The 9,415-nt window shown below is 50.8% G+C and overlaps 1 protein-coding gene across 1 annotated transcript in view; it reads right to left on the reverse strand.

The window, feature by feature from the left end:
- The window catches only part of DLGAP3 (DLG associated protein 3), a 61,852-nt gene extending 58,577 nt beyond the window's left edge, over positions 1-3,275 (reverse strand). Inside the window, exon 1 of the mRNA XM_069545382.1 lies at positions 3,104-3,275. The gene's annotated coding sequence lies outside the window, so the exon portion shown is untranslated. The remainder of the gene's footprint in view (positions 1-3,103) is intronic.
- Between the last annotated feature and the right edge of the window lie 6,140 nt (positions 3,276-9,415).

Here is a 9,415-nt window from a genome sequence, read left to right on the forward strand (position 1 = left end):
AACGATGTTGCCACCACCTCACCCCAGCTCAAACCCAGACTCCCCAGACAGCAGGAGGCCCGCTGAGCCAGCAGCCTTCAGACTGGGGGGTTGCGGGGGGGAGGGAATCAAGACATATCGCTTGTAGAGTGGAGGGTACGCAGCTGTTCTTCCAACCCCTCACTGAGAGACCAAGCTTTGAATCTACCAAGTGGGAATGACGTCAGACTCTGGAAAGGTTTCCTGACCATGGGGCTGGTAAGATACTGGAAGGGGTCTATAGAAACCCCTCTAGACAAAAGCTTCTGTTGTCATTTGCTCCTCTGTCCCCTCACTCAAAAGAATCTCTTCTACTGATCTTAGTAGATTACTAGAAAAACCGAACAAATAGGAGGCTCTTCTATGAATTTTGATTTTCCCACCTGTAAAATGGGAACACTTATCTTTATTATTTACCCGAGACTCTGGGAAAGTTTAATCAGAAAGAGTTTAAGAGTAACCACAAACCCCTCCAAAATCAGACAAGCCCCAGAAGCTTCTCTACCTAACTGGAACCTATAAACCTATAAACTAAGAAACTATCAGGCCAACAAAATGCATCAGAAACTGGATGGTATGAAGCAAAATGGAGCTCAGCCAGCCCAGGTTCCAACATCAACTGGAGAGAGATGATATGAGCTGCCAGGTAGCAGCCAGCTGCTGCCACAGAAGAAAGTCTGGGAGTCTGGCCTGCAGCAGTTTCAGCCCCTCACTGGCAAGAATTAAGAGATGCCATGGCCTACCTCAGTGGTGGGTATGGCTAGGAATCCCCATTCCCAGGAACATCTGTTAACTCCTTCTCTTTGGAACGGGGTCCCAGGTCAAAGGGTCTATAGCCTTAGGATTATTGAGTCTTTGCTTCTTTTCCCCAAATCCCCTCTGCTCTGTTTTAAGGAGCAAAAGGTGGGAGTGGGGGTTTCCAGGAATAGAAAGCAACACGGAAGGTTGGAGAGTTCCTGGGCTAAGATAGCTAGGAACCCACAAGTTTGCTGTGTGACCTTGGGCAAGTCCTCTCCCTTCTCTGGGCTTCAATCTCCTCACTTTGTAATTAAGAGATTGGACCAAGTCAGTTCTAAGTTTCCTCCCCTGGCCATCATTCTGTAACTACATACAAGCTCACTCCTTGGACATGAGCCCCCTGGCATAAAATGCAGTGGGCACTGCCTGCCAGATCGGTGGGCCGTGGGGGTGGGGATGCGGGGGTTGTATCTGAGGCTATCGTCCTATGTCCATGCTCCTTTTAGAAACACCTGCCACCCTAGTCCTCCCAGCTCCCTGTTTAGACCCTGATTCACTGCCAACTCACGAAGCCTCTCCCACCCCCCTCCTCTCTTCTCCCCCTCTCTCCCAGCTAGGCCTTGGCAGCTGGGTGCAGAAGTAGCCCCAGCACTCAGGGAATGCTGGGTGGAGATGGAGGGCAGTGCCACCAGGGTCAGAGAGAGCACACCAGGGAGCACCACTCTCTAGCCTTGGCCCAACCCAGCTCTTCGGGTCAGCAAAAGCCCCAGGTTGGAGTCTTTCTGAACCACTAACTAGCAGTGTGTGATTGTGGGGAATGCAATTCAACTCTCAAGCCTCAACATCCTCATCTGTAAGTGGGTATTATATTAGGTTGAACCACATGAAATTGCTGTTTTTGTAGGTAAAAAGCAAAGACAGTTGAATATTGGTAATTTCATATGACTTAACCTGCCCTGCCTGTTTTCTGGGGCTGTTAGGAAGAAGAGAAAGAATTGAGAGGGGAGCATTTTTCAAAAGCCCTGAACTGATACAAGGACATTGTCTCTTAAATTATTATTACTTCAAAGAGCTTTTGCACAGACCCACCTGGAGTCAGTGGGCTAAACCAATGACCCAGAACTTAGAAATTGAGCACTTGGAAGTCTAGAGACAGCCACCTGCTCTGATGACTAAGAACAGGACAGAAGCCTCCACCTGGCCTCCTGAGCCCCTGGTGCTAAAGGGCCCTTGGTGAAACATCCCTGGGGTGACACAAGTTCCAGACCTCAAGAAGGAGAAGCACACACAGGCACTTACGCTCCAGCTGCACCCCCGCCCCATAACCCCCAGGGGCCTCTGTGTCCAACTAGGACACAATCAGTAGCATCACAGAGGGTACCCCGCGGGGTAGGTGAAGATGGGAACCAAGGTGGAAAGTGCCATGCAGCTCTTGCCTGAGTCGGGTGAGGAGTCCCTGGGGAAGGGGTTTGATCTGACCTCAGAAAAGTCCCATCTCTCTGTCCCCTCCCCAGCACCTCACCAGGCATCCGCTGGGTGAGGAGGGGACAAAGCCTAGGTGTGCGTGATTACGAATGAACCCAGCTCAGATACATTCTCACACAGCACGCACCCCCCAACCACACACACGTTCACGCAGGCCACAGATACCCGAACCCACTCTCCGAAACAGTCACACCAGCACACACACATCCGTTCACATACACACTCAGAGGACCTCCACCCCCCCCACCCCAGGCACACACAGTGACAACACGCACACTCATTCACACACATGTTCACAGATACATACACGGAAACACCCTCCATACTCACACTGCATACACCCACGGACACGCACACACTCACCCACAATGACACACGCACACTCTCGCTGCATACACTCACTGGCACACACAGCCACCCACAGACCCACACGGTGACACACACGCTCATCACAGACACACAGTGACATGCAGTCACACTCACACACCTGCAGAGGAAAACTTCTCTACGGATCTCCCTGAAACCTCCACTTCCCCCCACCACCCTGCTGGCTACTCCCGCTCAGACCCAAGCCTCAGCCGGGCCGGGGCTGGGCCGGGGCTGGCGGCCCCGCGGCTCGACCCCAAGAGCCGGTCCCCGCTCCGCGTGGTCTCCCACCCGTCCCTCCGGTCAGGCCCGCGGGCAGCCAGGCCCGGGCGGGGGCGGCGGAGGAGGCCCAGCCTTCCCCCATCCCCGGACCGGGAGCCGAGGCCGCCGGAGCCCGGGGCGTGGGCGGCGCCGGGGCCGCAGCCAGGCCGAGGCTGGGGGGCGCTGCAGAGGGCGCGGCGCGCGCGGCCGGTCCCCACCCCTCCCCGCGGCTTACCTGGCCCGGCTCGGGCTCCGGCCGGGTTACATGGTGCCGGCGGCCCGGGCCGGGGGCGCTGCGGCGGCGGGCGGGCGGGAGGGCAGGGACGGGGCCCGGCACTGCGGAGCCCCCGGCGGAGGGGCCGCGCCGGCTGCGGAGCCCCGAGCGAGCGCCGAGCGGCAGCGGGCGCGGGAGCGGGAGGCGGCCAAGCCACGGAGGCTGGATTTCCCGGGGACCAGGAAGGGGAGGCGGGGGGATCCCGCCCGCGCGCTCCGCCCCCGCCCCCGCCCCCGCGCAGGGCTGCCGAGCCGGGAGCCGGCGAGAGGGAGGGGGCCGAGCTCCCCGCCCCCGCGCGGGACCCGGGAGGGCCGAGGTCGCCGCCAGCGGACGGCCGCCCGGGTCTCCGAGGAGCGCCCGCCTCGGGGAGGCTGAGCGACGGCGCCGCGAGGCCCAGGCGGGGGTGCGAAGCAGCTCCCCCTCCTCGGGGACCACCGGGTCCGCGTCCGCCGGGGACCCAGGAACCGGCACACACAGTGTCACGGTCACGCACGGCCGCCTAGGCACAGGTCCGAAGCCCGGAGACGGGCGCTTGGGGAGAGAGTCACACAGCCTCCCAGACAGGGTCTCGCGCCCCACCGAGGCACAGTCACGCCCTGAATGTCACACAGCCCCCGGGGCGCATCCCTCTCGGAGACGCTTTTCGGGTGGCGCGGATGAGCTACCCGCCTGCAGCTGCTGGCCGCAGGTCTAAGGGCCCCTCTTCAGCCCTGCGTCCCCGGCTGGGGCGCCGTGCCGGGCTCAGAGCCACAGACTGGAGAGAGTCCCTCACCCTCAGCCCAGGCAGCCCCACTGTGTGGAGGGAAAACCGCGCTCGACCTGCGGACTTTGCCGGGGCCCCACCTGTGCCCACTGTGTCCGCCCACCTCTAGGCCCTGAGCCAGGGGTCGTGCCAAGGCGGAGGCGGGGTGGGGGAGGGAAAAGGGACGGTCCGGGGCACAGCCGGAGGCTGCAGAGCCGGGACTGAGGCTGCGGGAGCCAGGAGAGGCGGAGGAGAGAGGACTGCAGCAGTCCCTGGCTGGAATCCGTCTTGGCGCCCAGGGCGATGCTGTAATGGGGGGGAGGGGGCCGCACCGGGGAAACCGCTTGGGGAGGGGCTGGCTCTGGGTTCTGATTTCCTGAGGTGGGTGTGAGGGGAGCTCGGCCTCAGGCGCTGAAAGTTGGGGTGGAGAGTAGCGTGCATCCTTAAAGCCGTCTTCCCTCTTCCTTCGTCCACCTTTTCTGGTCTGGAAAGCTGGGATGGTGAGGCTAGGGAGACTGACCATCCTCCTCTCTAGGAATAGACAGACCTTGGAATAGTTCTGATTCAATATCCACCCGACAACCTTCTCCCTGTACCTCTTTGGGGCCACTGGCTCTCCTTATATAAAGGGGGAAACTGAAGATAGAAGTAGCAGTCACAGGCCCAAGTGAATAAAAACTGGGAGTCACACCCTTTCCCCATTTCCCAAGAAGACGTTTAAAGACGCCACATGACATAAAGTTCTGGTGGGAGATAGGCAGACTGGTCACCTGTCCTGCTGCCTGCAAGACCTATTCAATCAAGAAGTTTCAGCCTGAGCTAAGGTTGCAGAGAATTCCCAGCCCAGAGATCAGCCGAGACCAGATACCAGGGAAAATCAGATAGAAAGTTGATCCTAGGAACCCACTTTAGAACTGCAAGAAGCATCTCACTTGCCATGAAGCATAAGAACAGCCTTCATGCAGTATGTTAAAAGGCACCACCACGTTTTCTCTGCTTTTTTTTTTTTAATTATTATTATTTTATTTATTTTTGACTGTGCTGGGTCTCCATTGCTGCCTGCAGGCTTTCTCTGGTTGCGGTGAGCATGGTGCACAGGTGTCTCATTGCAGTGGCTTGCTTTCCCCAGTCGCACAGGCTCTAGGGCATGCAGGTCCAATGGTTGGGGCACGTGGCCTTAGTTGTCCCACAGCATGTGGAATCTTCCCGGAACAGGGATCGAACCCATGTCTCCTGCATTGTCAGGCGGATTCTTTATCACTGGACCACCAGGGAAGTCCTTCTCAGTTCTAAAATGTACATTCTGTTCACTATTCTGAAATTGGAAATGCATCTTAACAATGGATAGGGACATTTTATGTGGTTCTCTACTTTTCTCTTACAGTTTGTATAAAAGAGTTGACATGTTTTAGAAGTAAGAAATGGTGTCGTTTTCATCTGTTCCTTCCACAAATATTTACTGATTGTACCTGGCACCTTGCTAGCCTGCTGGGGCACAAAGATTAGTCAGACAGGCTCTAGACAGTGTTCTCTCACACCCATCCAGTAGTGTATGAGGGAGATGGAGAGGGAAATCAGTCGTTACCCTCAGGGCCAGCTTCATGGGAGTGTGAGCGGTGCAGTCACACAGAGTCCCACGCTTACAAGCCTTATGCTCTGCTGTCACTGTTTTGAAATTCTCAGTAATTTTTTTAACAAGGGACCTTGCACTCCACAAATCATGACTGCTGTGTTAAGAATTCCATGCCTTAATAGAGATGAGCACTAAATACTTTTAGAATCTAGAGCTCTGTCTGGGTGAAGAAAGGTAGTCAAAGAAGTCAAAAAGCATAACGGAAGCATTTGAATAGAGTCTCCAAGATGAGAAGAGAGAACTAGAGAGCCACACAGGTTCAGAGACAGAGAAACTCATCAAAATGTCAGTCAAGCAGTATGGCAGAGTAGGTGCCTGGTTGATCCTCCCACTGAAAACATGATATATTATTTTTTTAATGATAGATAAAATATATTTTTAAATCTTCTTAAATGCATCAATGAGCTGGTAAAAAAAATAAAAATAAAAATCCCCCCCAGCCAAAATCTAAGTGAAGACAGAACCAGAGAAGTAAGCAGAGCACTGAAGCCAACTTTAGCCTTGGGGACTATAATACCTTGGTTGCAGAAGTGGCACTTATTTACCCCTCCATGAATCCATGATTTTTCCATATGACTTTGCAACTCCCTGCATCAAGAAAGGGCTCTGTTTTCCCACTCCTTAAATTTGGATGGACTTGTGACTTGCTTTAACCAACAGAATATGGAAAAAGTCATGGTGTGTCTATTCTGAGTCTAAGCTGTAAGAGGCTTGCCTGCTTCTACTCTTTCTCCTGCTCTTCTGCCTCCTTTGTGAGAACAAGCCTGGTAACCTGCTGTTGGATGAGAGACAAGATGCAAGAGAGCCTTGCTATCCAAGACAAGGTAATCAGAGATCAGCCTGTAACCAGCTGACCCCCAAACATGCAAGAGAGTCCAGCCAAGAGCAACAGAGACATATACCTCACTGTGGCTGACTGTAGACACTTAAGTGAGACCAGGTAAATGAGAAGAACCACTCAATCGGTCTGAGGACTGTTGAGTAATAATAATGCTTATTAATTGGAGCCACTGAGAAAACCACTATTCTAAAACACACATGTACCCCAGTGTTCATTGCAGCATTATTCACAACCGCCAGGACATGGAAGCAGCCTAGATATGGTTTGACAGATGAATGGATAAAGAAGGTGTAGTACATATATACAGTGGAATATAACCCAGCCATAAAAAAGAGCGAATGTGAATCGGTTCTAGTGAGGTGGATGAACTTAGAGCCTGTTATATGGAATGAAGTAAGTCAGAGAGAGGCAGGTCAGGTGGCCTGGTATTCCCATCACTCTCAGAATTTTCCACAGTTTATTGTGATCCACACAGTCAAAGGCTTTGGCATAGTCAATAAAGCAGAAAGAGATGTTTTTCTGGAACTCTCTTGCTTTTTCCATGAGCTAGCAGATGTTGGCAATTTGATCTCTGGTTCCTCTGCCTTTTCTAAAACCAGCTTGAACATCAGGAAGTTCATGGTTCACGTATTGCTGAAGCCTGGCTTGGAGAATTTTGAGCATTACTTTACTAGCATGTGAGATGAGTACAATTGTGCGGTGGTTTGAGCATTCCTTGGCATTGCCTTTCTTTGGGATTGGAATGAAAACTGACCTTTTCCAGTCCTGTGCCCACTGCTGAATTGTCCAAATTTGCTGGCATATTGAGTGCAGCACTTTCACAGCATCATCTTTCAGGGTTTGAAATAGCTCAACTGGAATTCCATCACCTCCACTAGCTTTGTTCGTAGTGATGCTTCTAAGGCCTGCTTGACTTCATATTCCATGATGTCTGGCTCTAGGTGAGTGATCACACCATCGAGATTATCTTGGTCATGAAGATCTTTTTTGTACAGTTCTGCTGTGTATTCTTGCCACCTCTTCTTAATATCTTCTGCTCCTGTTAGGTCCATACCATTTCTGTCCTTTATTGAGCCCATCTTTGCATGAAATGTTCCCTTGGTATCTCTAATTTTCTAGAAGAGATCTCTAGTCTTTCCCATTCTGTTGTTTTCCTCTATTTCTTTGCACTGATCGCTGAGGAAGGTTTTCTTATCTCTTCTTGCTATTCCTTGGAACTGTGCATTCAGATGCTTGTATCTTTCCTTTTCTCCTTTGCTCTTCACGTCTCTTCTTTTCACAGATATTTGTAAGGCCTCCTCAGATCCTCAGACAGCCATTTTTATTTTTTGCATTTCTTTTCCATGGGGATGGTCTTGATCCCTGTCTCCTGTACAATGTCATGAACCTCCGTCCATAGTTCATCAGGCACTCTATCTATCAGATCTAGTCCCTTAAATCTATTTCTCACTTCCACTGTATAATCATAAGGGATCTGATTTAAGTCATACCTGAATGGTCTAGTGGTTTTCCCTACTTTCTTCACTTTGAGTCTGAATTTGGTAATAAGGAGTTCATGATCTGAGCCACAGTCAGCTCCTGGTCTTGTTTTTGTTGACTGTATAGAGCTTCTCCGTCTTTGGCTGCAAAGAATGTAATCAATCTGATTTCGATGTTGACCATCTGGTGATGTCCATGTGTAGAGTCTTCTCTTGTGTTGTTGGAAGAGGGTGTTTGCTATGACCAATGCGTTATCTTGGCAAAACTCTATTAGCCTTTGCCCTGCTTCATTCCGTACTCCAAGGCCAAAAATTTGCCTGTTGCTCCAGCTGTTTCTTGACTTCCTACTTTTGCATTCCAGTCCCCTATAATGAAAAGGACATCTTTTTTGGGTGTTAGTTCTAAAAGGTCTTGTAGGTCTTCATAGAACTGTTCAACTTCAGCTTCTTCAGCGTTACTGGTTAAGGCATAAGCTTGGATTACCGTAATATTGAATGGTTTGCCTTGGAAACGAACAGAGATCATTCTGTCATTTTTGAGATTGCATCCAAGTACTGCATTTCGGACTTTTTTGACCATGATGGCTACTCCATTTCTTCTAAGGGATTCCTGCCTGCAGTAGTAGATATAATGGTCATCTGAGTTAAATTCACCCATTCCAGTCCATTTTAGTTCGCTGATTCCTAGAATGTCGACGTTCACTCTAGCCATATCCTGTTTGAGTACTTCCAATTTGCCTTGATTCATGGACCTAACATTCCTATGCAGTATTGCTCTTTACATCATCGGAAAGCTCTTTACAGCATTGCTTCCGTCACCAGTCACATCCACAACTAGGTATTGTTTTTGCTTTGGCTCCATCTCTTCATTCTTTCTGGAGTTATTTCTCCACTGATCTCCAATAGCATATTGGGCACCTACTGACCTGGGGAGTTCCTCTTTCAGTATCCTATCATTTTGCCTTTTCATACTGTTCATGGGGTTCTCAAGGCAAGAATACTGAAGTGGTTTGCCATTCCCTCCTCCAGTGGACCACATTCTGCCAGACCTCTCCACCACGACCCGTCCTGCCTCTTGAGAAAGCTATATGTAGGTCAGGAAGCAACAGTTAGCACTGGACATGGAACAACAGACTGTTCCAAATAGGAAAAGGAGTACGTCAAGCCTGTATATTGTCACCTTGCTTATTTAACTTATATGCAGAGTACCTCATGAGAAACGCTGGGCTGGATGAAGCACAAGCTGGACTCAAGATTGTCAGGAGAAATATCAATAACCTCAGATATGCAGATGACACCGCCCTTATGGCAGAAAGTGAAGAGGAACTAAAAAGCCTCTTGATGAAAGTGAAAGAGGAGAGAAAAAAAGCTGGCTTAAAGCTCAACATTCAGAAAACGAAGATCATGGCATCTGGTCCCATCACTTCATGGGAAATAGATGGAGAAACAGTGGAAACAGTATCAGACTATTTTTTTGGGCTCCAAAATCACTACAGATGGTGACTGAAGCCATGAAATTAAAAGATGCTTACTCCTTGGAAGGAAAGTTATGACCAACCTAGACAGCCAATTAAAAAGC

The sequence above is a fragment of the Ovis canadensis genome, chromosome 1 (genome assembly GCF_042477335.2).
Source record: "Ovis canadensis isolate MfBH-ARS-UI-01 breed Bighorn chromosome 1, ARS-UI_OviCan_v2, whole genome shotgun sequence".
Classification (NCBI taxonomy): domain Eukaryota; kingdom Metazoa; phylum Chordata; class Mammalia; order Artiodactyla; family Bovidae; genus Ovis; species Ovis canadensis.